Source organism: Sarcophilus harrisii, chromosome 1 (genome assembly GCF_902635505.1).
Source record: "Sarcophilus harrisii chromosome 1, mSarHar1.11, whole genome shotgun sequence".
NCBI classification, from domain to species: Eukaryota; Metazoa; Chordata; class Mammalia; order Dasyuromorphia; family Dasyuridae; genus Sarcophilus; species Sarcophilus harrisii.
The window spans coordinates 235124892-235147805 of NC_045426.1; the positions used below are offsets into that span (position 1 = coordinate 235124892).

Consider the following 22914-nt stretch of genomic DNA (forward strand, 5'->3'; position numbering starts at 1 on the left):
TCAAGTGAATGATTTCAGTTGTTTATTTTAACTCACTGTTTGATCAAAAAAAGTAGAATATGAGAACAAGCAACTGAAACTATACTGATTAGTCTCCTACCTCAAGTTTTGCTGTTTAACTATGCCTCCTCCATCTTATATTTGAAAAGATTTTTTGTGCCTGAGTATACAACTTTACATTTATCCCTACTGAATTTTATCTAATTATATTTAATCATGCTCTAACCTATCAAGATCTCTTTAGATGATAACTATGCCATTGAATGCTACATAGGTCTCCCATCTTTGTGTCTACATGTGTTGGTTTGGTGAGCAAGTCATCCATGCTTTTTTATTCAAGTCATTTATAAAAGCATTAAGTCACACAGGGCCAAACATAGATCCCTAAGGGTATTCTACTAGAGACTTCCTTCCACAATGACACTAATGTATTAAAAATTATTTTTTTTGAGTGTGACCATTCCTTCAACCAGTTCTGAAATGGTTTAATTATTTTATTATTTTGTTCACATCTCTTCATCTTTTCTCCAAGAATGTAAGAAGCTAATATTTTTTGTTAAAATATAGATAAAACTATATATACAGATCATTACTATCTAACATTTAATAACACTAGTCAATCTTTATATAACACTAAATCCCAGGCACTGTGCTAAGAGTTTTACAAATATTATTTATTTGATCCTCACCACAACCCTAGAATATAGATTATGCCCATCTAGACTTATTCTAGGAATCAATTCAAGTTCATGGCTCTAAAGTTTCTGGACTACTTTCTTCCTCTTTTTGAAAATCAAGACGTTTATCCATCTTCCTCCTATCTTATGGCACCTCTCTAGGTCTCAAAGATTTTTTGCATGTCACTGACAAAAGCTCAGCCATCATAGATTCTAGTTCTTTCAGTAGCTGAAGGCTGAGCCAGGTGGCTTGAATTCATCAAGGACAGATAGTCTCTTTCTGGTCATCCATCTTTTTACTTTTCTTTGGGTATTAACTCCCAGGTTAGCCATTTTTGTTCTGTCTTTTCTCAGGCAAAGATCATTCTCCTTGTCAGAGAAAACAGAAATGAAATAAGATTTAAGCAGCTGTTGCTTCTCTCTCTTTTTGATTGTCTTTGTCCCTTCCATGTACTCCCATTCTCTGATCTTCCTTTTTTTTCTCCTAATGGAGCAAATAAATAATAGTAATTTAAACATTTCCTCCCCTGGTTTTTACTTCCTTTGCCAGGCTCAGCTCATTCTGAACTTTAGCATTCCTGACCCTGGTTTTTGCTTTTTACATAATTATGACATGATCTTTTTTACCTGTCCTTCCGACTTTTTATTTCTCTTTTAAAATCTGTTGGTTAGTGAGTTCCCAGTTAATCCATATTAGACTCAACAGACAACTCCCAATTATCCTCCTCGCTGCTATTGTTTATCTCTTTGGCTCCTGAATTTCATCACTCTGTGGTTGATTTTTTTGGTAGAATTTTAGTCCAAGAAATGCCATTATCCTTTGGTTGAATCTTTTAAAATCTCCCCCCCCCCCCCGCACACACACACACATTTAGGCTATAAATTTGAAATTGAATGTTATTATCTACAAACATTTATTATTAAATGCCTACTAGGTGCTACACTGTGCCTACACTATGGTAGGTCATATATCAGTTTTGACACATTGGAAGGATTAGGCAAGTCACTGCTGATTCCCAAGCCTCAGTTTCTTTATCTGCAAAAGTGCTTGCATCACAAGAGTGCATTTTTAATGTCTTAAAGAGCAATAAATGCCAATAATTATTTCCTGGAACATTTGTAACTTTTTATTAATGACTAGCTCCTAGTGTTTCTAAACATTGTGTATGCATTTAGAGCACTAGGGTCTGAAATTTTAATCTCTGATATTACTTTGGTCATATTCTTTTGAATTTGCTTTTTTTTAATCTAAAAAAAAAAGAAAACAAAGGAGACAAAGGAAAGGAAAAGAAAGTAAAAGACCATAGATTTAACACAGTAGATAGAAACTACTTAATTATAGGTTAGAGTGTAACTTTCTTTCTTAATGTACAAAGGAAGATAAATTTCAAAGCACATAAATTGTCACTCTGAGAATGTAGGTAATCTAGTCACCTTGTAAGGGTGCCAGTTTTAATATGAGAGATCTTTCTTGTAAGCTAATTATGCTACCATCAAAATTTCAGGCTATAGATTGTACTGGCCTGGCCAATAATAATTGACCATTTTTATTTGCTCATTACTTTTAAGGGACTGTGAGTCATAAATTTATCATCTGTCTTCTAAAAACTTCTTTTCTCAAGTCATACTTCTCAGAATTAAAAGTAACTGAATTAGAAACTTTTTATTGCTGTCTCTGTTTACCTTTTCATGCTTTTCAAACACCACTTATTCCATAATGGCTGTGCTGACATTTAGTTCCACTAGAGGGCAGCACATATTCATAGCATTACAGCTGGAAAGAACCTTAGAGATCAAGTCTAACCTTTAATGTTCAGATGAGGAAACATACCCCAAACCTATTAATTTTAAAAGATAAAACTGAAAAAAATACCATTTCCACTTTTTGAGCAAGACTAACATAACTATCATAGACTCAACTAAGGTGCTTGTGTTTGAGAGATAGTTATTATTAGTAGATTTTAATTAAAATCAGTCTTTTCCAGTAGATTTGAAAGTAAGTGGTTTTTTAACAGCTTATCTCTTGAAAACTCATTTATTTAAACTCACAAAAAGCTTTTCAGTTTCAATCCTGAGTCTCAACACATTTTTGATGCAGCATTTTATTTTATTTTTTAATTTAACCTATAATAAAATAGTTTCAATTAAAATAAATTATTTTACTATATAAAGGAGAGAGAGAAGTGCTTGGAATAAAGTTTCCTTAAGTTAGAATCTTTATTTTCAGATATCACTGAATGAAGAAAGAATGAAGTATGCTGAATAGTTTCCCAGAATTCTTAATAACACAAGTAGGAGGCTGTTTTATATCATCAATGGCATTTTAAGATCTATTATTGATTATCAAAAATCTTTTAAAAATCTTTAACTTACTGATAACCAAGACCCAAGTCTTTATACTGTGTAAATAAATATCTTTGTGATGCCAGGAACACCACAGGGCTTGCTAGCTGTTCCTGTTCTCTAGAGAACTGAAAAGCCTTAGAAGTCAAGTTGGATCAATCAAGGTAAATGGATGCTACAGCAAAATATTCTGAAAATATTGCAAGGTCAAATGATAATTTATTTTTGTTGGTAATTAGTTTTAGGGTCAATAACAAATGTATATTTCATGATAAAATTGAATAGTCTGGTTATGAAATTCAAGAGAAATTAAATATTTTTATAAGGAATATTCATTTTTTCTCACTTTGAACATGATCAGAAACATCACATTTTCCATTTCTCTATATAAGCAGTGTTCCATTTTAGCATAATGTTACAAAAAAGTCCTAGTTGCCTTATTAACACTGTCATTAAGCAAACAACACTGTGTAGGTGCTATTTGTGTTCCTTGCGAATGATGTCATCTCTAACATTTCTTGTTACACAAGACAACTTCAGAGATAAACATACATATAAATATATCCAATGAATAAGCATTGGATATAGCCAATTATAGCCAATTAAAAAATTCAAAAATTGTCAAAAAAAAGGGGGAAAAATAGGAAAGCAGGTGGCTCAGAATGTGCCCTAATTCTTATATGAGTTAATCTTTCAAAATACATCTCTCCTGAACTTATGTAATGCTAATTCTTGTCTTTTTGGGGGACCAAAAGATGAATGTATTGTTTTACCAAGGAAAGTTCTTTTTTTTTTCCTCATCATGGTGCCCTTCTTATATTGTCAGTCAATCTTAATTCTTGGACTTTCTATGGCAATTAATATCCTCTCAATACTTTTACTTCTTCACTATGTTAAAAAAAAGAAGTAATGCCTCTAAAAATATCCCCTGCCTTTTTATGAGTATAGTATAGTAATATACTAGTATATACTATATAGAGTATACTATACTAGTATAGTAGAATCATATTAGGATGGTACCCCTGAGAGCATGGCATAGAGACTGGCAAGCAGAGACCATCCCATGGAGTATACACTCAACTGCTCTTGTCACTTCTGGGAAAATATGTGCTCACCTATGAAAGACTTGTTACTTGGGAATATCAGAAAATCTGGGGTTTGCCTCTTTTTTTACCCAACATACCTGAAAATGAGGGACAGAGGCAGTGAAAAATATAAGATAGGCTACTAAGCTAGGAGAAGTGACCACAGTTCTGGTTTTTTTCTTCTTTTGACTATCCAGCAGTGAGAGGAAAGAAAGGAATAATTTCTCCACTTGAACATCATAGTTACTTTTGGGCAATTAAAGCAGGAAATCAGTTAGGCAAGCTGAGCTTGGACCCATGACTGCCTTTCCATATAGGAGCATGGATAGGCAATCTTGAGATGAATATCTCCAGACTTAGAAAGAATCCTATGAGTTTAAGAGGTCAGGATTCCTGGGTTTTTCATCTGGTACCAGCTAGGCTATGGAAAATGCCATCTACATTCACCACTCTGTTCTATGAGGGAAACATGATGATAGACCAGGTAATGAGCCCAAGTCCTGACCTGGCTTGCCAAAAGACATGGACAGCATAGAATCAAAACAAACTCTAAAATCTCTTTTCAGCAGTTCTACAAACTGAGTCATCTTTTGTTGTTTTACATATGCAGCTGTGCAGGAGGATGTAATAGTAATTGTGTTGTTGCTGCTGCCTTTTCAAGTTTTCTGTCAATGGACATTTATGATTCTTGTTGTGTGTGTTAAGTATTACCTTTTATGAAAAGGTAATAAACAGTTGTTCTCTACTTTATCTACTTTACATACTGAGTATCTTTCTAAGCTTCATGTAATTTTCTCTGCAGCTCTGGAGTAGAAATTTAGAGAGTCAAAGAAAATTAGAGAACAAAAAGATTGACCCTTCTTTTAATTGGTCCCTCCAAGCCTTCTGGACCTATTGCAAACTATATCCATCCAGACATTAGGAACTTGGTTTTAAGATGCTATGGCTCAAAGTGTCATCACCTGGTGGTCAATCTTTAGGCAACAAGGTCTCTCCACACTGATCCTTGGTGAACAGATAGTAGTCAATCACCAGGAATCCTCAAAGCTTTCCAAGGTCTTGTAGGACCTGCCAAAACTTGAACTCTTGGGATAAAGCTTTTGAGAATCCACAATCATTTCTATGACACCTGGATAGGACTATAGGAGGGGGTTATCTTTAATATTCTTTCTTAAGATTTCATGTGAAGGGATAAGGATTTGCTTTACTGTCTTGCTATTTGGTCTGTCATTGGCTCCCAGTAGGGATATTCGTATGAGCTTCAAATTAAATATTTTGACTATAGAGCTTCCTTTCTCTGTTGTAGAGCACTGAGGTCTAAAATAATGATTCTGAAAAACTGTTTCAACATCATTTCCTGCCTACGCTCACCAGTTTGGTCCTTGCCAAATGTCCATAGAGGTCACACAGATAAAAATGGCAGAGACAGGATTTGACTGGTCCTCTGATTTCAAACGGGAGGGAGGAGGGCGGGGGGATGATGTGGGGGGGGGAGTTTTTCTCAAGATGCTATGCTGCTTCCTTAAACTCAGTTTGCTAATATGAAAAATGGGGATAAAAATTAGCATGTCACAGTGTGTAGAAGGTCATTTTTAGAGTAAGAAAGATAAATTTCCGACACAACTGGTTATAAAACTAACCAATCAATGCCAAAGGCAATTCCCAAAAACTATAAATTAAAATTGTTGATCTATATCAGTAGAGGGAGTTTATGTACCGGGAGTTCATTATATCAATGAAATTACAAGTCCTAACAAACAAACAAAAAGCAAAACAAAATCAAAAGAAAACCAAAAACCAAACAAAATTGAAGAGGGAAAAAGAGACAAAGAATGAGACAGAAAAACAGATTAGAGAAGCTGAGACAAAGAGAGTTATTCTAATATCTATACTACCTACCTCAAAAAAATTGTTGTGAGAATCAAATAAAGTGATGTATACAAATGTACTCTATAATATGGAAACTAGTATATGTATTTATTATTATAATTAATGTTGATCATGATATGATAGGATCATGATTGTTAATAACAATAATAGTAAATATATGTTCTAAACCTAATGAACCAGCAAGACTAGTCTCATGGAGCGGTAGGTCCATCCTTACATGCCCCTTAAGAGTAGCCTGCCATTGCCTCCGGGGCAATCAGTCATTGGAGGAGGAGGAAAACAAGCATATCCTAAATGAAGACAATGAAATACATTATCATTTAGCATATAATAAGCACCTAAACAGCACATTAAGAAAAACATTGTCCCAACCTTATATCTGTAACATCTTTCAAATAATATATTGGGAAAATGTACATTTCCAAAATAACAAGATGTTAAGTTATCTACAACATCCCAAAGCCTCCTATCCCATATCTTCTGGCTCATTAGGTAATTTATTGGGGAAAACTATACTTGACTTGCCTAATACCAAATCTAATTGTATTGTCCTCTTAATTCTTGGGAAAGGAAGTATCCTGGCAATAATAGTAGGTCTTGTGTTCAGGACATGACAAAAGGTGAAAAAAGAGATTATGTCTTTTAACATATCCCTTGAGAATTCATCAATCAGAAAATTCAACATATTCTGTTTCCCTTCATCAGAAAAGAAGGAAACACCTTGTAGATAAAACTTGCATATCTAGTAAAAAATTCTTCCTGTTCTGTGAACATCCCTTTTTAAAAAAGATCATCCAAGAGATGTTTATTACATTTTCCCTGGACTAAAAATGAAAGTGCTTTACTTTCTCATTTCTCTTTTATGTCTTCTATTCTCTATGTCAATATTGTAAGAAACTATTGAGTTTATCTCTCTTAAAGTAAGTTGTAGATGGATACCATTCTGAAATTTTACCTTATGTAATCAGTATCCTAGAATGCATTAGAGCAAATATTACAATTCAATTTATTTTAGGTAATTTCTCATTAAGATGCATAAAGATCAGTAAGTCATAATTGCAAAAGCTAAGCATTTATAATTAATAAGCACAAATTATTCTGAAATAGATGTGTTATATGCTACTAGGGTTTTCTATGAGTTAAGAAATGATTTTTCACACAAATTTAATTCATAAATTGGCATTAATGTATTCCATCTAATTTTTATTAGAACCTCTAGTTAAAACTTGAATACTATTAAGAATATGAACAATGCGTTAACATTATAATTCAACTTGCTATTGTCTATGTGGAGTTCACAGCACATGAGAAAAAAGTGTTTCTAATAAGGTGTAAGCTCACATTCCCTGGCACCTACATTATTCCACGGTGGTAAGTTTGGGAGTGGATAAAGTACATTTTCAATCCATTATTATGCTGATAAAAAACCAAAACCAAACCCCTAATAACTTGAACACCAGCACGTATTCCCAAATACTAGATAAGGCATCTGAGGAAATTGGATTCATAATGTAGTTGGGGAGTTGTAAGTAGTAAGTACCTAACAGGCAGCTTTTAATCTTCTTAAAGTAAACATTTTCATTTTCAAATTGGAACATGAACATTCCACATCAGTTAAATATCTCAGGCAACCTTAAATAATGTATCCTTTATTAAATAATCAGTCTAAAAGTCCTATAGAATCACACTTTTCACTAAAATGGAAAACATATCTTAATTCAGACAATAACACTCCTTTAGGCTATTACTAACTAAAAATGCTTTACAGTAATACAACTTCAAATTGACTTAGGCCTTGAAGGCTGTAAAGAAAATTCTTAATCAGACATAATTAAGATTAATTAAAATCCACATTTTATATTTGACTGACACTCACATAAAACAACCACTTACCTTTAAGTTTACATGAGTAATATTATGTCTGATCTAACATCTGAGATAAATCAGATGGTTTTTCATGAGAAATGAGAAAGCAAATTGAATTCATACTAGCTATGTCCCTAAACAAGGGAAGTCTTTGATCTGAAAAAAAAATTAGATAACTCAAAAAATAGAACTTCCTTCTGCAAGGAAATGGTAAAATGACCAGAACATATCTTCTTACACTGTCAAATCATCAAGCTTCCATAATGCTAGATATACAAAGTCTTATTTTCTTTGCTTAGTGGAGAGATTTAGGGGGCTGAAGAGAGGGATAATTACAGCCTATAAGAAAGCCAGAACACATGATCAAAAACTGCTGTAACACTCAAAGTGTTTCTCCACAAGGAATTTTGGTGCCCAGAAGCCTGGTGAAGCTCATAGCAACTGAAGTCATGTTATCCTTTTCATTTACTTAAAATTATTGGGCTCCAAAATCAGTAATTTGGTATGGTTGGTAAGAGAGGGACACATAAAATATGCATTAAAACTATTCATTGATCTCATTTAGAAAATCTCAATCTAACTCTGCTTGCTTTTGTTTCAACACCTTATACAACTTCAAATTGTATACTTTTTTGAGAGACAATATCTGCAAGATTTCTTTTCTTTTTTAATTTAAAGAGGAAGCAGGTTTCATGGTTTAGAATGCAGTCCTTGAAAGTTCACTCTAGAAATAGGAAATAAAACATTAAGAAGTATGAAAGAACCCATAACCCAGGACCAAATTTACCCAGCAAAAGAAAGCTGAGGTTTACATCATATCCAGAGCATATAAATCATTAAGGTATGTCTGTGGACTTCTTTCCTTTCAGCAATTTACTCTCCCTTTATTGCCTGGATTGTATGATATAGATAATAACCAGAAAGCTTTTCTTAACAGATGGAAATAATATTCCTAAAAATATCTTATCAAAACATTAAAAAATATTAAAGGTAAGAAAAACAGACTTGCTCACATGCAGAGCTGACAAAGTAGAAGTTCAGAAGCTCAAGTTCTTACCTTTTTAAATTGTTTATGACAGTTTTATATGGTCTTTATCTATCCTCACCTTCTTCCAAGCCCCCCAAAAGTGAAATTGAAATGTGACTGGGCACTATAAATATTTGCCTTCTTTTTTTAAAAAGTTCATTTTGTCAGTTTGATCATAGTCCCTAAGCCAAAATTATGAGATGGCATTTAGGAAACCCTAAATGTCTTCATTTACCTGCTCACTTACAACATAAGCAGCCCTAATGAAAAACCTCTCCCTTTGCTCTTCCAGAAAGATGAAAATAGCCATTAGTCTTTGAATCATAAATTTTTAGCAGCAGGACTAAGCAAGAGGCAAATCCTGGAGTAAATATCAGCTGGATGTGCACATAACAAGGTCCAGAGAGACACATTCAGAAGTTGCCTCTTTTAATCCAACACTGAATTATGTTGGGAGCTGTTTTCTGTTCTTTCACTGCCTCACAACTGCCAAAAGAACTGCAAGGCTTGCAAGTCCTAGTATATCTCAAGCCTTTCCCAAGACACCCCAACACTATCTGAGACATGGAAACTATGGCAACGGAATGAGAAAGCAGCTTCCATGATTAATAGATGAAGATCCCAGTGACAGTGTCTAGCTGGGGCCATCATTCATGAATGCAAGGAGAATTAGCATAGAATCTCTCTCCAACCACCCTTAACAAGTAGGGTTTTTGATAGAAATCAACCAAACTGTGCTCCTGTTAAATAAACTGAAGTGGGGAATGCTGTAAACAATTTTGTTTTCAGTTATCTCACACAACAGAGATAAGGGTCTTCTCAAATATTCAGTATGCTAACTAATTTTCAGAACAATCCAACATACAATGAGAGAGTTCTCCACCTGTGTATCTGGGACCGCAACACAAAAGGATGCAGTTACCTCTGATGATAACAATATCTGAATGAAACATAGCATTTGGGTAGAAAGGAGTGGCAATTGCTGGGTTGTTTTTTAAGACATCCTGTTGGGGGTGTAATTTTTCATAAAGCTTCTAATTTTCAGGAGACAGTCATTCTCCATTCACCAACCCCATCCTATTCTCTCACTTGTTCAAGGACAGTAGAAGAGTGGAGGAGGGGCTGGGGAAGCACTAGAAGTGCTGCAATATTAATGAAAAGATTGAATACTCCTTAGGAAAAAAAAAGTGTCAGGCATTGAGAAGAGAGAATAGTACAGCTTCCATCATAAAAATCTCATACATCAATCTTCCATATAATATTTCTTTAATTAGACCAAATACCTATAATAAGAAAGTCTTTCATTCTTCCCAAGCTCCCAGTCTCCAATAGGTAAATGTTATAGAAAGAAGTTAATTGAGTTTATAATCAGCGATCCCACCCTGTTCTGTCAGCTCTCCAAATACAACTCCATAAATTGCAGCCAAAAAGGAAATAGGTAGAGGAAAACATAAGTAAATCTAATTATTAAGGAGAGCAGAATGTTACGGTCATAGTTTCCTTATCTGTAAAATATGAGTTTGTCTTATGGAGGGTCGTAGATTTAGAGTTGGACAGGCCCTGAGAGAACATCTAATCCAAACTCCTCATCTGAATTTAGGGGATATTTGTGGAAAATGAAGCCAAGACAAGTAATTTTTTTTTGAGGTGAAACAGAGACAGTCAGGATTTGAATCCAGCTCATCCTTCTATTATGTCATGGTACTTTTTTGGGGGGAGGGAGAGGAAGTGTCTCTAATTCCTAGTCCTATGATATATGCATATATGTATTCTACATAAAACCTCCTTAAGAAGCATTATGGACTTATTTATTTAGAAATTTATATTGCTCTTTTTGTCTAACATTTTTTTCAAGGAAACCAATGATAAGTTAGTTAGAAGTGGAAAAAGGGAAAACAGTCATATTAAGATGAAAGTTTCAAGCATTACATTGGAAATAATGGCTATAGAATAATTACTAAAAACACTTTAAAAAAACAGTTTCTCAATAATTGTTGGGGATTATTATGCTGCTTCATTCTTGAAATGAAGAAATGGCAACTACTAATGACTACTTCATCTACTTCAATTTATATTTGTTTCAGTCAAAAAATATACTTGTGGAATTTAAACATACTCTTTCCCCCAAAATCCCCACCTATTTGTTATAAAATAAAATTTTTATATCTCAGAATTATCTTTTTTTCTGTATGTATGGAAATAGCTATAACTCTATACTGTGGAGGGAGACTTTAAAAATGAATAAATTTCCCAGGGAAATCCTGTAGGAAATTGTAGGATAACAAAGATTAATATCTCTTTCTACTTTGTCTTTTAAAAGTCGTTTAAAAAAACCAACAAAGTTATAAATCTATTATTTTAAGTTCTAGGTTTCCTAGGAAATAAATATATGATAGCCTTTGCTATCATTTCCATTGAAGTAAGCAAGCTACTTGATACCCTCAATTGTGATGGTCCTTAGGCTGAGCATAGATGGACATTCTGTTCTTTTGTATTTTTATGTAGGTAAATTTTTCTCATCCTTCACTAAGGACTTGGTAGTATGGAGGTAAGCTTTCCTGGGTCCCTGAAGTCTATGTCAATGTTCAATGTAAGCTCAGAAAGGTCTTTTCTATCTGGAAAGGCCTCAAGTACAGATCTAGTGACAATCTACACCCTGCTTTGCAAGGTCTCATTCTTGACCAGAAAGTTGGCCATCATATGATAAAATTTTTTTCCAGAAAAATTTATAAACCAGTTATTAAAGGCCTAGAAAGGTTTTCAGTTATGTTTTTGAAAGGAATGCCCAAACCAATGAAATTATGAATTTAAAAGAACCTTTATTTATCTATTTTTAACATTCATTATTTTTTTTAAAAACTTCCAGTTTCTTTTCCCCTTTGCTATCCCTCCCCCACCCATTGAGAACCAAGCAATAGAAGTCATAGATTTTTAGAAAGTTGAAACATTTTCCTTAGAGATTTAAATTAGGACAAAAGAAACATAGTCCAAAGAATTCCCTATATGGATGCCCTATGTGAACTTTCCAAGCTAAAAAGCAAGTTCTGTTACATATATGTACTATGGCCCTGAGAGTGAATCCAATATTGTGACTAAAATCACTAGTACTGGTTCCTTCTTGATTATAAACTAAAGTGTTATTTAGATATCATAGAATTAGGGAAGATATAGATTTTCTTTTAGATTTGAAAATAATTTTAATAAAGGGCTGGCTTTAATCACTCATTCACATTTTGATTACTTACTGTATGTGAGCAACTATGGTTTGATTTTTGTATGGCTATATTACCTTTCATGTTTTAATGTCTACCCTGAAGCTATATCAGAGGTGGAAGGAAGGAAAGGGTTTGTCACTCCCTCTACTGTTTCAATGCCCTATTTACACATTTCTCATCACAAAACCCATGATACTAAAGTTTGTGACATAAATGCTAATTTTTATTGCACAGAATTGATTCAGTTGCATCATCTTTTAAGATAGAGCAGAAATTTATCACCTTGCCTCCAAACTCCCTTTCCAATATCTCCCTTCTTTTGCAGTACCTTTCTTGGATACCGTACCTTACTTGGATGAATGTTACTGCATTCATACTAGTATCTTCTCAGTATATATTAATGCAGTTTTAAACAGTTGAATTCATTTACATGGCTTTACATTTTATAGTGAATTTTTGTTTGTTCTATCTTTCTCTTTAGATTTAGACCAAATAAATAAATGTTTTGGAACCCAGATCGAGCCTCCAAATTTAGAAGCTATAAAATAGGAGAGGCAGTAGGATATGGTGGACTGGAGTTTCAGAGTTAGAAAGACAGGTTCAAGTCCTGTCTCTGACACATACTGAGTATATAAATCTGAGCAAGTCTAACTTCTCAGTGTCCCAGGAAATACCCTAAAATGATTAAATTACAGAATTGCTCATCTGCATTGGTAGAAGGTTTTTCTTCACCAGGAATTCTCTTATACTTAAGAAATTATAAGTCCAGACTCTTCTTTCTTTCCCCATTGCTTCCATGACCTCCCAAAAATCAGCTCTCAAAGAAAGAAAAAAGTGAAGATTAAGACTCAACTGAGAGTAATTTATGATATATAGAAGGATCTTGAATCTTCTGAAAATGGGAACACATTGGTTGGAAGCTCAGTGGCCAGTGGCCTGTTTTGCTCCCCCTTTTCTTGAATATATTCACTGAATTGAGCCAAGTCCCAGATGGATCAAGTATTTCAATAATTTGAGAAGTCTCTATACTGGTCCATTGGCACATGTCAGCACTAGGGATTTCTTCCTAAGTTAACATGAAAGGAAAAGGCAAATATACACAAGCAGAGTGAAAATGTTTCTCTGTACGATATAAAAATCATTGAGTTTGGAAACAAGAATCCTGAGTTCTCATCCCAGGTCTACCACAATTTTGCTGTGTGTCCTTCAACAATTTATATAGCCTTCTAAATCTTAGTTTTCCTCATCTTTAAAATGAGGGGATTGAGCTAAAAGTTAGGTCTCTTCCACTCTTAATATTTTATGACTAAATATTTTATTAATAAAGCCAAGATCACAGATTGCCTAATACAATTCCCAAATGTGGTAGTTTACTTTTAAAACTCTATTTTTTTTTTTTTTTGCCATGGCAAATAATTGATTCTAACTGATTTCATTAAAGTCCAGTAGGTGTCTCACAAGTTTGTAATATGGGTCACAAAATGGCTCCAATCAGATGACTTGGCTTCTCATTCTAGTATACAGACAAAAGGTATTGCATGTGAATTCCTCCAATTCTCCTTCACGCATCATTTTCCCCAGTTTCCATGTTTCAGAGGACTAGGTAGCTATCCTTAATTGGGTCATCAATCATTCTTTCTCTTGCATTTTCAGTATTTCCTTTTTTGGGGACAACCTATCTCTTTGCTTACAAATATATTTGCTTCATCTCTACTTACAAATATGTTTAGGTCTTACTAATACAAAAAACCAGCCTTCCCTTAAATCTCAACACCATCTTAAACCATAGCCCTATGTTGTGGAAGGGCCAACACATCTTTGACTTCTGCAGTGCTTTACATAATGTTTCGTCTTTTTAGTTTCAATGACCACTTTTTATTATGTAGATAAAAATATGGTTTTGTAGCAAGTGCCATCCTTCCTCACTCAGAGATGTATTATCAAATCAATATTGCTTACTCTAGAACATCTATATATGTGCATATATACATGTGTATACATATTTATACCTACCTATGTCATGCTTTTATTCCATTAGGGTTTTTGTGCATTGGTACTTTATGCCCTGTACCTCTAGAATCTGAATTAGCATTTTACATGTAAAATCCCAAGGATTAAAAACTGTAGGACGCCTTTGTTTCCTCTGGAGAAAATAACTCAAGGCAATAGCCTTGCCAGATAATTGTCCAGTGACCAATGAGAGTTCATTGTCCCTTGCCTTCATCTTTGCCAAATTACCAATTCCAGGATTCTTCTTTCAGCATTTGTTAATTTTGACTTTGCCTTTCTCCTTTGCCTTCTATAACCAATTAATTATCAACCACAATTCATTTGCTTGTCACAATATCTCTCAAATCTCTCTTACTCTTTGCATTCCCACTCTAGTTCAGGGCCCTATTTTAATTCACCCATATGGCTACAATAACATCCTAAGTGGTCTCTATCTACCATCAATTTATTGTTCATTTTACACTGAGCTGCCAAATTAAACCCATAGTTCTGTTCACATTATTCCCCTTTTTACAAATCTTCAATGGCTCCCTTTGTCTACTGAGTAAAATTTAAATTCTATAATTTGACATTCAAAGCTCTCAAACATCTGGATCCAAGCTGCTTTCCCAAACTTACCTAACACAGTACTTGCTTTTTGTTCATTTAAAAAAAATACTTGAAATTCTCCAATCTTTACTTGTTTTCACTCGTACTATTCTCTATGACTCCAATGCCTTCCCCAAGCCCCAATCTGGTAGTATAATTGTTGTAGTTGTTTTGTCCTTTTCCAAAGAGGACCAATGATTTCGTGGGTGATGCATTGGCTTGTCCATATACTAGATTTGGCTGAGGCAAAATTATATAAAGTCATCAATCAGCCTTGCTCTCTCTTCCAGAGTTATAGAAGTTCAGTGACAAGATAAAAGTTGGGTGAAGCTCTAAGCTACTCAACAGTGCCAATTTCAGCCATCTTCTTGGCCATTGGAATAAGCTATTCTCATCCACCCATTCTTGGGGATTGAAGGTGGGGGAATCTTTGTGTGGTGAGGGTAGACATGCCCTACCTCAGTGACAAATTTGAGATCTGTTGTAACCCTCAACCTGGTTTAGCCTCTATGCTAAAATGGCTTTACTGGATTGTGGCCACTATGCATGCTTCTGGAGCCACAAGTGACAGGTGAATCAGGTAGATACCAGAGAAAAAGCAATCCTGAAAAAAAGCTCAGCAAACCCTCACACTAGAGATTTTAGCTTTCCTCAATACCCCATATATCCCACATATCCATCTGTCCTTCAAATATCCTGCTCATGTGCCTTGTTCCATAAAGTTCTCTCTAATCTTCTCAGTCAGAGGCAATCTCTCAATACTCAAATTTATATTTACATAGTACTTACAACCTCTTTTAACTCTTCTACACTATTGTACATTATATTTGTTTATAGACATATTTTTTTCCTCTTGTAGAATTAAGCTTCTTGAGGGTGGCTCTCATATCAGCCTATTCCCTTTTGGCACCTTGAATATAATACGTATTTAATAAATCTTAAATGAATTGAATATTTATTGAATAAAATTGAGTGAAGTGAAAAGATCACCGAAATAGACAAAAATAGACTTGATTCTAGCCTTTTTTTCTTCTGCTGGAGTTATGTGACTATTGGGAGGTCACTAAACTTATCTAATCTTTCCTTTCTACATTTATAAAATGAGAGGGTTGGACCATTCCAAGTCTAAGGTCCCATTTAGCTCAAAAATTCTATGAAGACATATGAATCTAGCAGCTTCAGTATATCACTATGACTGGAAAAAACAACTCAATATACCTAGCCCAGTGGGCTAGAAATATTATTTATGTACCCCTTCCCATTCCCCCTTCCCATTCATATAACATTTTTATATTAAAAATATAAATGTGCCTAAGAAATTAATTAAGGAGGGATGACTCTATAATTAGTACAGGGAACCCTCAGGTTAGGAAATACCCTCTACCAATGCAAGTCTTCACCTTGACTATAATAGTTTAGATTGTCTAGAGCCCAATTGTCACACAGCCAGTACCAACAGAATCCCAGTCTTTTTGGCTCCAAAGCCAACTCTTTATTCACTAAACCAATTTGCTTCTCAAGATATAAATTAGCCTGGTGTTAACTAATTAGCCAGTTCACCTTTAATAATAGTAATAGTAATAACAATAATAGGTATCACTTATGTAGCACTTTAAATTTTGCAAAGCACTTTAAATGTTATCTCATTTGATCTTCACAATAACCAGGTAAGGTAAAAATTAGATTTAGAGAGTAGTTAAGTGACTTATCTAGCGTCACATGCCTAATCAATAAGGCAAGATTTAAATCCTGGTCTTGCTGACTACCTGTACATTGTTTTATCCACTATGCCATCTATCTCCCTATAGTTATTCTCTAGTGCATTACCAAGAATTAGATTTATGCAAAGTTTTTCAGAGATAATTCTATTAAAGTGCATAATATTATATGCATAAATGCAATGAGGTTCTCATAATGAAATTTAATATTGGATTCAAGCAACTTATAGTTTTCAGAAACATTGATTACTGCATTTGATTTTTGTATCACAAGTTTTTATGAAAGTATTGAGGTTCTTAGGAATTTGCCAGGATCACACATAGGGCTAGTAAGCCATGATAATGGAACCCGACTGTCATCATCTGAAGGACTATTTCATCATTTTTAGTCTACATGTAACCAGTCTAACAGAATTTCTATATAAAACAGGTGCTTAATAAATGCTTATATTGAAGGCTTAAAAAACTTAATTCTACAAACTTGTTAAATTCCCTTGAGGTAGTTTACCTCATGGTTTACCCATGGAGAATAGCTTTCCTGCTCTTTTAAGCTGACTTCAAAGTGGTAAAGAAAAAACTTTTTCTAAATAGTCAAGATTAGGTCATAGAAAAGCTGATTTAAGAAAATCAGAAGGAACATATCATCATCTGCACCTTCTCTTGACCACTCCCTATTTTGAACCAAATTTAGGAACTCTGTTGAAAGAGTAAGGAACATTTCTAGTAAATGTACTTAAGTATTGCTTCTCTGAGTTTATGATAAGGAAAGAGCTAAAGGTCAGAGAAAGAATAGCTCCAATAATTCCCAGGTTTTATGATACTATGGATGACATATCTAATTAAAGCATTTGAGAAAAGTTTGTTTTATTCTATGATGCCTTCCTTTTAGTCTTAGTCCAATTCCTAGAATTGATGCCTAGAACCATTCCTTTATATATTTCTGAGCAGAAAAAGATCACTATGTAGATGCAATAAAGAATTTGGCTCACCTCATACTATTCAACACAAAATAAACATCTGGCTTTATTTCATACTAGACACATACAAAGTTCACAACTACCCAGGCATCTGTAATAAATTTTGGACTTCTACTAACCAGAGCTACTATTTCTTTACTGTTTAAGCTCCAGGTAACTTCCTTTACTAATTGAGATTGATTGGCACGTTCTCTATGGCTCAGATTAAGGCATTTGCCCAGGGTCACACAGCCAGGAGGTATAGAGAGGAAATTGATTTCAAAGCTTTAATTTTGATGATTAAAAAACTCAGATTCTTGTCATCTTTGTGACAGCATACTCAACTTGTATAATTCAATACTGCCCTATTTGAGTCTCAAGTGCTGCATTTTTTAAAAAAGATACATTAAACATGTACTTTCTTCTTCAAGTAAGTAAAGATTACACATCTATTTATGTTTATTCTCCTTCAAGAATAAATATTTAGCATAAATTTTCATCTCAAAAATGTAGCTTTAAGTAAAAAATGTGTAGCATACATGTGATCATTTGATACCTTATGTCTGAATTTTCAAACTATTAAAAAAATTTTTTATACCTACTACAAGAATGATTTTTAAAAGTTCTACAAACTATTTGAAGCATATTTGTTTTTGTTATTAGTTTAGTATTTAGTAATTCACTTTTTGTTTCATATCTATTAGATATGTTGTTAATAAGTGATACAATAAAATTGCACTTTTAGAAGACTACTTTGTCCATTAAACTTTCTAAACAGGACACTTGTTATATTCATTTTTATCAGGAAAAAAATCCTGTTACAGACAAAAGTTATAAATGTCCACATTCTTATTTTGTACTATTAGTCTGATTTTCAAAATGATTTTGATTATAAATCTCTTAAACAAGCTTAATAACCCTGTTCCAGATCCAAATCAAAGTAACTCGAACAAAGTCATCAATTATAGATAAGCCAAACCGTGATAAACACTGAAGTTTTGTTTTAAAATATAGTTTAGGTGAATGGGTGGAGCAGTTCTGCCAGTATGTTTAAGGTATGGTTAATAATTAGCTCAGGTTCTTGAAGGAGCTATCGCCAAAGTTTACTTCGAATAATAAAGCTGGGTCATTAAACACAAAGAGAATTCTGTAGGTTAAAAAAAAAAAAAAAAAAAAATTTTACTTCAAGAAGACAAATCGGTAGGTCCTGAAAAAGTCTTCTTAGGTTGGTCCAATGTAATCTGTTAATCTGTGCAGAAATAATTGCACTTTGGGGAATAAACAAATAAACCAACCCTGAAACCAAGGATTACTGCATCTACAACCACTCAACTAGTTTGAGCCACATCTTTCTGTCATTAAAACAGCTCAAAGGGGAGATGAGGGTTTGGAACGTGCTTGTAAGCATAATAAGTGCATGCATTATCCCGATTTTTTTGGTGGGGGGAGGGGGAATATGGAATTGCAAAACAAATTTACTCCCACCAGCAAATGGAAAGTAAACCCCAGCCAGCACTGGGGGCAGAAAATACAGTGCTGGGAGATTTGATACAGTTGCAAAGGCACTTTCAACTTGGTTAAAACTATTGTTCTAAGGAAAATCTGGAAAACAGAAAAAGCTTTATTGTCATTTTAGTTATATTCTTACTATGATTATTATTGTAGAATTTTAGGAGTGATTTGATGGCTAAGTCTATCAGCCTTTCAAAGTCACCAAACAACCTTCTGTTTATCCCTTCAAACTCTTTGGGGGTCTCCCAATGCTATGCTAAGATGGAGAAGTGGATCCTAGAGTCTGGTCCGGTCTGATTTATAGATTCTCAACACTGGGAATAATTTAGTTTGTAGTCAATTAGCTGCTTTCCCCGTCCTCTCATCTCTGTCCTTTAGGCAATCAGTTCTATCCTCAGCAAGTCATGCTACAAAAGCAGCTTCGAAGACTCGGGTTCTTATTTCCACTCATATAAACTCGCAGCCGGAGTGTTTAATGCAGAACTCTCAACTAAGGGAGCTTTAAGCTCATGCACACACGAGCTCTGGCTTCTCCTCTTCAACGTCGTCAGCATCATCATCATTACCAACAGCAGCATCCCGAATCCCCATCCAACTCATACTCCCTTCCCCGCCTCTAGTCCAACCCTTCGCTCCCGGGTTTTGGCTGTGTAGGCAAGAGGTCTCTGGGACCTGCAGAGTCTTCCTTCGCCCATACGTCCAATAAGACTGAATAGTAGTAAGGGTAGGGAAGAAGGTTTGGTAGCGGGTTACTGTTTTTTCTCTCGGCTCCTTTTGGCAGGTACTTCGCTAGCGCCCCACCCCCACCTCCACTCGCCTCCTCGCGTATCTCTCTCCCTTTCCATAGTGTGTTATTTACATCTAGGCAGTACCTTTAAAAGGAACTGCGAAACAAAAACCCTATTGTGCCCTAACCCTAGCTCTGACCCTTGGCCATGGCTTTTAAACCTAACTTTACCAGGTTGCTGGTTTCCCTGTCCCGGGGCCCAGAGCTGGAAAGGGAAGGGAAGAGGAATAGGTGAGGAAAAAACTAGGGGGATGCCAAAGCAGGAAGGGGTCAATCTGGAAGGCAGGAGAGGCCGTTTCCTTTAACAATACCAATCATCACCTTCCTTCTTCTCCTTCTCCCCTTTCACCCATCCATCCCTTGTTCCCCAATTCACTCGGATCAAAACAGAACAAGAAATTGTAAGAAGCCAGCCTAGGAAATCCTAAAGTTCGCTTTAGGAAGGATGGAAAACCAGGGTGGGAAGTGGCGAGTCCCAGATCTCCCTCCCTCCCGCAGCCCCTCCAAGGAAAGAGGACAATCAAGGGGTGGGGCGCTGGACTCGGGACAGACATAGCTAAAGACCAGGGTGAGAAGATGACTGGGGTGGAGTGGCGGAGGAGGAGAGTTGTTTATATACCAAAGAAAAGCTCACAGAATCATAGGGCAGATTTCACATCCCCTGTGTAGCTGGGGAAGGGGCTTCCGCTATCTTTCGCGTCTCCACCCCAGGACACTGCAGAGTGAGGTAGGGGATCTGACACCCAGACCCCCTAAGAAATAGAACCCGAGTGAAAAACTGACCCGGAGAGGTGGAGTCGGCTAGAGACTAAATGACTCGGCTCTACGACCCTTGTTCTCCCTTCCCCTAACCCTCTTTCTCCCCCAACCTTCCCAGACAGTGAAAGCCTTATAGATACAGCCTGGCAGGCAGCGGACTGACAGCTACAGACTTCTCATCCTGAGAGAAGCTGGAAGGAATAGGATCTGGGGAGTCTAGTGGGAGACGCAGCCTTATTCCCTCCACCTCTCGGGAAGCGGAAAAAAAAAAAAAAAAAAAAAAAAAGCTGACAGGAGCCAGAGAAGGGGGTTGCTCCGAGAGCGCCGCTCGGGCCGGCCAGCTCCACTCTAGCAAACAAAGCCAGGAGAAGGGAAGCGGCATCTGCATAAGGGAAGCACGCAGGGATACAAGGACTGGGGGAGAAACATCACAAGTTTCCTTTGCTTCGAGTGTGTGTGTGTGTGTGTGTGTGTGTGTGTGTGTGTGTGTTTGTTGTGCGCCCATCACAGGAACCACCCCAAAACCTGATCTCACAACAAAAGCCTTTGCACTTCCTCTACAGAAGCCCCCTTCTCAACAATCTTTAACAAGAAGACTCCCAATCTAGCTCCTCCGTTCAAAGATTAAAAGCAGTCTCGTGCCTTGTCCCTTTCAGTTCCCTATTTTTCCTTCTAATCGTTCCCGACTTTCTACCTCAAAGCCCACCCAAAACCGCTCTGCGCTGTCACACGAGTCGAATCTATTGGGGCGGACGGACTCCTGCAAGAAACCAACCGGACTACCAACCACGCGCACAAATACATGCCATGCCTTGCCTCCCTCCACACTGGAGCCCTCACTGGTCCTCAGCCTTTGGGGCTGGGAACCCGGCGTCTGTGCCAACCCAAAGAACCTGGTGCTCTGAGAGCCGGGCTAATAGCAAAGATGGATAGACAGAAGGAGCGCTTGTTCTCTCTTCTCCAGCTCCTCCCAGACAGTGTAAACGCTCCAAAACAGAAAATACAAAACAAAAACATCACAAAACGGGGTATGGGGGGGTTTGGAAGCAGTATCCAACCTCACGGTATACTAAGCTCATTCCTTCAGGATCTGCCAAAGCAAAACAGTAGTTGTCTTCTTTCAGAGCCACCCAACAAGCGGGTGCAAAAAAAGGTTACTCTACCTTTTCGGTGCATGTATAGGCAGCCAGAGCACGGAACTAGCTGATGTAGTATCCCATTTAGTAATCCATTATATAGGGGATCTTTCTGGGCAGCGCAGTCCACTCTTTCCTTCGCAATCCTTTGTCATTACTACATGTGTTCTTCACTCGCTCTTTCGGTGCAATATTAGAGGTTACCACTTTCTGGGATACAAATTCACTTTTCTCATTTCCAAAGATAGGAGAAAAGGGGAAAGGGAAGAGGGGAGAAGAAAACAGGGAAAGAGGGGGAGGGGGAAGGGGGAGAAGCGGTTAAGTAACTCTTTTCCAAAGCTAGATTCCAAAGAATTTCACTCCAGTAAAGTCCCCTTCAGTCGGTTCTCAGGCAGATTAACAAGCCATTTCAAGGCTGGGGGGGGGATGGGGGTTGGGGAAGGGAGCGTTCTTGTCCTGTTCCCTCTTTTCTTCCAGAAGTGCGGACGTGGTTTAGGTAGTGGTGATGCCGGCGCCTTCAAGAAACTCCCAGGCAGGCACCTCTTTCTATTCGCCACAGCGGAAAAGTGCAACTGCTCCTGGCCCAAAGCAAGTGGTCATTGAACTGTGTTTAGGAGTTGAGTTTTGAGCAGCCTCTCCCTCCACTGCTCGCAACTCTTCTGTCAGTAGCTAGGCTGCTTATTTCCAGAGGTGGAGCCAAATCCCGGACTGGATTATGGCAAGCGGACTCCCTTCTTGCCTGCCTTTCTCCTCTGGCTTCTCATCCTCCCCAAAAGCTACGGGGTATGTAATTGTGCGTGTGTGCGCGTATGTGTGTACATTCGTATGTGTGCGTGTGAGAGAGAGTGAAAATGAGGAGAGAGAGGAAGAGGGGGGAGAAAAGGGGAGAGAGAGAGAAAGAGAGAGAGAGAGAGAGAGAGAGAGAGAGAGAGAGAGAGAGAGAGAGAGAGAATGAGAATTTGTTGGGAGAAGCGGGGAGGTATGCTAAAGTGATTGGGACCAAGAGGTGACGACCGGCATTTCATTCCAATTGTATTCCTCATTCATCCATTCACACACATATTTAACAGGTACTAAAAGAGGCTCTGGGAATACTAGACTTCCATTTCCAGCGCTTTTCCCACCCTGGATTCCCCTGGGGAGGGGGGGGGGAGAGGGGGGCTGCAGGGTAAGGATCAGAGACTTGGTAGAAGCAGCCCTGTTGATCCTTGCCAAATCAGAAAAAATAAAAATAGAAATAATCCAGGAGACAAGTTACAAGAAAGGATTTGCTATCGATTTTCTTAAATGGAAAAGTTTTAAAAGATGAGGGTAAGTGAACCGTAAGGCTTTCTAATTCTGATTA

The 22914-nt window shown here is 36.5% G+C and overlaps 1 protein-coding gene across 3 annotated transcripts in view; it reads right to left on the bottom strand.

Moving 5' to 3' along the window:
- SEMA6A (semaphorin 6A) overlaps nt 1-22260 on the bottom strand; it is a 172415-nt gene extending 150155 nt beyond the window's left edge. For 2 of the 3 annotated variants that reach the window (XM_031938806.1, XM_031938795.1), the window contains exon 1: nt 21597-22259. The gene's annotated coding sequence lies outside the window, so the exon portion shown is untranslated. Of the gene's footprint in view, nt 1-21596 lie in introns of all 3 variants that reach the window. The other variant, XM_031938773.1, reaches the window with a different exon arrangement.
- Nucleotides 22261-22914: the final 654 nt, after the last annotated feature.